The sequence below is a fragment of the Meles meles genome, chromosome 1, assembly GCF_922984935.1.
Source record: "Meles meles chromosome 1, mMelMel3.1 paternal haplotype, whole genome shotgun sequence".
Taxonomy (NCBI): domain Eukaryota; kingdom Metazoa; phylum Chordata; class Mammalia; order Carnivora; family Mustelidae; genus Meles; species Meles meles.
In genome coordinates, this window is record NC_060066.1 from 66,554,006 (window position 1) to 66,559,664 (window position 5,659).

Sequence of the window (5,659 nt, forward strand, 5' to 3'; positions counted from 1 at the left end):
ATTCTCTTTAGCCTCTATGTATTTGAGGTTTTTTTTCCAACTTTCCTCTTGTAGTTGAGTTCTAGTTTCAAAGAATTGTGGCCTGAAAATATGTGGGGAATGATCCCAATCTTTTGATGCCAGTTGAGACCTGACTTGTGGCCCAGGATGTGATCTATTCTGTAGAATGTTCCATGTGCACTAGAGAAGTATGTGTAATCTGTTATTCTGGGATGGAATGTTCTAAATATAACTGTGATTTCCATATGTCCAGTGTGTCATTTAAAGTCTTCATTTCCTTGTTGATCTTTTCCTTAGATGATCTGTCCATTTCAGTGAAGAGTTGTTAAAGTTGCCTACTATTATTTTATTATTATCGATATGTTTCTTTGATTTTGTTATTAATTGGTGTATATAATTGGCTGCTCCCATGTTAGGGGCATAGATATTTAAAATGTTAGATCTTTTTGGACAGACCTTGTAAGTAAGATATAGTGTCCTTCCTCATCTCTTACTATAGTCTTTGGCTTAAAATCTAATTTATCTGATGTAGGGATTGCTATGCCAGCTTTCTTTTGATGTCCATTAGCATGGTAACTTGTTTTACACCCCCTCCTGACTTTAAATCTGGAGGTGTCTTTAGGTCTGAAATGAGTTTCTTGGAGACAGCATAACGATGGGTCTTTTCATTCTTGTTCTTTTCTTTTTTTTTTAATCCATTCTGATACCCTGTGTCTTTTGACTGGGGCATTTAGCCTACTTACATTCAGAGTAACTATTGCAAGCTATACATTTAGTGCCCTACTATTGCCTGTAAGGTTACGGTTACTGTATGTTGTCTTTGTTCCTTTCTGGTCTGTTACTTTTAGGATCTGTCTTTGATTAGAGGACCCCTTTCAATATTTCCTGTAGGGCTGGTTTGGTGATTGCAAATTCTTTTAGTCTTTGTCCTGGAAGCTTTTTATCTCTCCTTCTATTTTCAGTGACAGCCTAACTGGATATAGTATTCTTGATTGCATATTTTCCTCATTATATTGCTCTGATTATATCATGCCAGTCCTTTTGGCATGATCTCTGTAGCTTGGTCTGCTTCCAATCTAATATTTTTACTGTTGGAGTTTACCGACCTCTTGTCCTGGGCTGCTTTCAGGATTTTCCCTTTGTCACTGGGAATTGTAAGTTTTACTATTAGATGATAGGGTGTGGGCCTATTTTTATTGATTTTTTAATTTTTTTAATATATTTTTATTTTTTTTATGAACATATTTTTATCCCTAGGGGTACGGGTCTGTGAATCACCAGGTTTACACACTTCACAGCACTCACCATAGCACATACCCTCCCCAATGTCCATAACCCCACCCCTCTCTCCCAACTCCCTTCCCCCCTATTTTTATTGATTTTGAGGTGGCTTCTCTGTGCCTCCTGGATTTTGGTGCTTGTACCTTTGCCCAATTAGGGAAATTAATTCTCTACTATAATTTGTTCCAAAATACCTTCTGCCTCTCTCTTTCTTTCTTCTTCTGGGATCCCAATAATCCCAATATTATTTCATTTTATGGTATCATTTATCTCTCAAATTCTGCCCTTGTGGTTCAGTAGTTGTTTGTCTCTTTCTCAGCTTCTTTATTCTCTATCATTTGGTCTTCTAAATCACTTAATTCTCTCTTCTGCCTCATTTATCCTAGAAGTAAGAGCCTCCATTTTTTTATTACACCTCATTAAATTCTTTTTCGATTTCAACTTAGTTAGATTTTCATTCTTGTATTCCTCCAGAAAGGGATTTTTTTCTCCAGAAAGGGATTCTCTAGGGTCTTCCATGCTTTTTTCAAGCCAAGCTAGCACCTTGATAATCATCATTCTGAACTGTAGTTCTGAGATATTATTGATGTTTGTATCGTAGATCCCTAGGCACCGGTACTGCCTCTTGTTCTCTCTCTCTCTCTCTCTTTTTTTTGTGGTGAGTTTTTCCACCTTGTCATTTTTTCCAGATAAAAAAGATGTTCTCTCGAACAAAGGGTGGCAGTGATCCCAGAAAATTATATACTAACCAAGTCAGAAGAGACCCAAAACTGGGAGGAAAACAAAGGAGGAAAAAAGGAAAAAAGAAAAAATTTATATATATTAGACTGGTGAATAGAACAGACAAAATAACGGTAAATATGATGAAGGGATGGAATATGACTGTAAAGCTGAAAATTTAAAAAGATTCTAAAACAGGAAATGATAAATTCTTTGAAAAAGGAGGAAAAAAAGAGGAAAGAATGTGATCAGGCTGGAGACTAGAACAAAGACATGTGCTAGATTTAGGGTATATTTTGATCTATTAGAAGAATCTGTGTTCCAAAATTTTAAAGAAAAAAAAACCTGTATATATCCAAAAAATAAAGTTAAATAAAATGAAGGGATAGAATATGAGTATAACAATGAAAATTTAAAAAGATTTTTTAAAAGGTATTGATAAGATAAAATAGTTAAAAAACGTTAAAATAAGATGGAGGAAATTTTTACAAATAGAAAAAGGAAAAAACAAAATTTAAAAAGTTAACTTTCAAAGACTAAAGAATCATGGTAAAAAAGTCATGAATTCTATGTGTTGCTTTCCCCTAGCTCTGGAGTTCTGCAGTTCTTATTGAGTAGGGGACTTATTCTTGGCTAGATGTTCTTATACATCTACTGGGGGAGGGGCCTGTTGCCATGATTCTCAGATGTCCTTGCCTGAGGTGGAACTGCACCACCCTTGCCAGGGGCCAGGCTAAGTAATCTGCTCGTGTTTGCTTTCGGGAGCTTTTGTTTCCTGAACACTTTCTGTATAGCTTTGGAGAACCAGAATGAAGATGGTGGTCTCTCAATCTCTGGCCCTGGAGGAGCTGAGTGCTTGGGGGCTCTACTGCTCAGTGCACCCCCAGAGAAAAGCAGTTAATCCCTCTGTCTCCCTGGTCTCTGGCTGCACTCCAAGCTCACCCATCCTGTGACTGAGTTTTTCTATCTCTGTGGAATGGCCCCATTTGGAGTCTCCAAACCCAGCTGATTCCAGCACTGTACTCCTATGCAGCTCCTCTTGGAGGAAGAAGGGTTTTCTCCCCTGATCTGCCCCTTGTGGGGTTCCTGCTTGGAGAGTTGTGGCCCAACTATGCCTCGGATCATGGTTTAAGGTAACCCTGAGCTTAGTTCTCCCTCCTTGGCTCTGTCTCTGCAGCCGGCTTTCCCTGCTCTATACCTGGGAGCTTTGCAACACTCAGACACCCCTGGTCTTTTTTTTTTTGACCCCGTGGGTGCTGAGACCATACTATCCCCACGAGTGATCTCCCCACCCCCACCCCCCTACCCCTTAGCCTCTACAATGACATCCCTCAGTGGAGTGGACTTCTAAAAGTTCCTTTTTTGTGCTCTGCTGCTCCCTCTCTTGCTGGGAGCTGGCGCTTCCCCCCCAGTCTGTCTTCCCATCTGTTGCCTCAGATTCACTTCTCTGCACGTTCTACCTTTTGGAAAGTGGTCTGTTTTCTCTTCTTAGAATTACTGGTCATCTTCTCCTTGATCTCCGGTTGAATTTGTAGGTATTCAGAATGGTTTGATGACTCTCTAGCTGAATTCCTGGGACCTGATGATATTTAAGTCTTTTACTTCTCCCCCATCTTGCTCCTCCCTTGCAGCTCCCATTTAATTAGATAAAAACTTAGCTTCTTTGCTTTACTTTTTTGGGCTACCATGAGAAATAATGTAACGTGACGTATTTTGTACGTTTCGTAAAATTGTTATCAATAAAACCGCTTTCATAACATTGTATAAGTCCTTGTGCAAGAATCAATGTGATGTTTCCTTATCTCCATTTTTAATAGTATTCTATCGTAATTTTTTTCTGAGGTAGAGATAGTACTTAAGTAAGAAATCATTGCCACTGAAATTGGGATTTATATTCGAATTTGATGACAGTTTTTACTTAATTATCACATGAGGAAGGATATGAAATTGTATAAATTTTTGATAGATCTCTAATTATATGTCCACCTTTATGATGAAAGACGAGAAAAAGGGAAATGTCTTAAATCTAAAATATTTTGTAATGGATGGTCACCAGAGGGGAGGTGAGTCCGGGGGAAGCGTGAAAGAGGTGAGGGGGATTAAGAATACACTTATCGTGATGGGCACTGAATAAGGTATGGACTTGCTGAGTCACTATATTATACACCTGAAACTATTATAACACTGTTTGGTAACTCTCCTGGAATTAAAATTAATTTTTTTTTAAATTTAAGTTAAATATAAAAACAAAAAATAAAATACGTGTGTAGGGATGCCTGGGTGTCTCACTCATTTTAGCACCTGCCTTCGGCTCAGGTCATGATCCCAGGGTCCTGGGATTGAGCCTCCTTCTCCCTCTGCCTGTTGCTCCCCCTGTTTGTGCTCTCTCTGTCTCTCTCTCTCTCTCTCTCTCTCTCTGACAAATAAATAAATAAGATCTTTAATAAAATAAAGTTAGTAAAAAATAAAAAATAAATAAAATGTGTTTGTAATGCAGATACTCAGCACAATCACATTCTCTTAACTTCCCATTTGGGAAATTTCTTACTGACATGTATGAGTTATCACTGTAATTTAAATTTTTATAATCAGATAAACCATATCAATGATTACTGTGGAAATATGAAATTTACAATTCGTGGTCTGATTTTTAGATATCAAAAACAAAAATAAAAGCATTGAGTTGAAAAAGAATCAGAAATTTATCCTAGATTTAAAGACCAGACATATTGAAAACAGAGCATGCTTACCAGCTATCTACTGAAAACTTTTTTTGTTTTTTTTTTGTTTTTTGTTTTTTGTTTTGTCTAACTCAGTGCATTAGCTGTGATAGTTTAGGATGTAGAAACAAATACACTGCCACTTTTATAATGGCTCAAAGGACAGACTTTTAATCAGCTCACACAACAGTCCAATGCTTGTACTCTGCTTCATTGGGCAGCTTTCCTCTGTTCATGATTCAGGTTCTTTCCATCTGTGTCTCCTCTCAGTGGTTAGTTCTTGTGTGAAGACTTAGTTTTGTCACTAGTCATCTGAGCTTAGCATGCACTCAGTGAAGGCTTATTTAAGGAACAAGTGTGCCTATGCTAACTTTTACCTTGGGTTAAAGCTGTATGGAAGGTTGCTCTCTTTAAATAGTTTTTTTTCTTTAATTTCTTCTTTTTCTTCTCTCCATCCAAGGAGTGGATAAATAAGTTGAGACCCGTTAAAAATTTAGAGAATTTAATGTACTTTGTGATATATCCGTGGAGCTCTTTTCCCATACCAGGGGAAGAGAGGAGGGGGAGAGAAGTGTTAGAGACATGAATTTTATGCATCAGTTTGAAATCATCTCCTTCTAAAAGAGCATCGGTAACATGTATCATCCATGCTTATATATGCCTACGTGTGTAAGAAAGCTAAAAGAAGACCCAGAGTCTCCTAACCACAGTTGTATCTGCTGAGACTGATGAGGAGGAGTCTGGGAGGAAAAGAGACCTCCATCCAGTGTATAAATATTTATGGTGTTTCAACTTTTATTCTGTCCGTATATTGTATCTTGAAATAAAAACAGACTTTTAATGAGAAAAAGAATTACACACAAACGTTTCTGTTAAGTAATCAGACATTATCTCTCTCTCTCTTTTTCTTTTTTTTAACCTAGGAATCCAAGATCGCC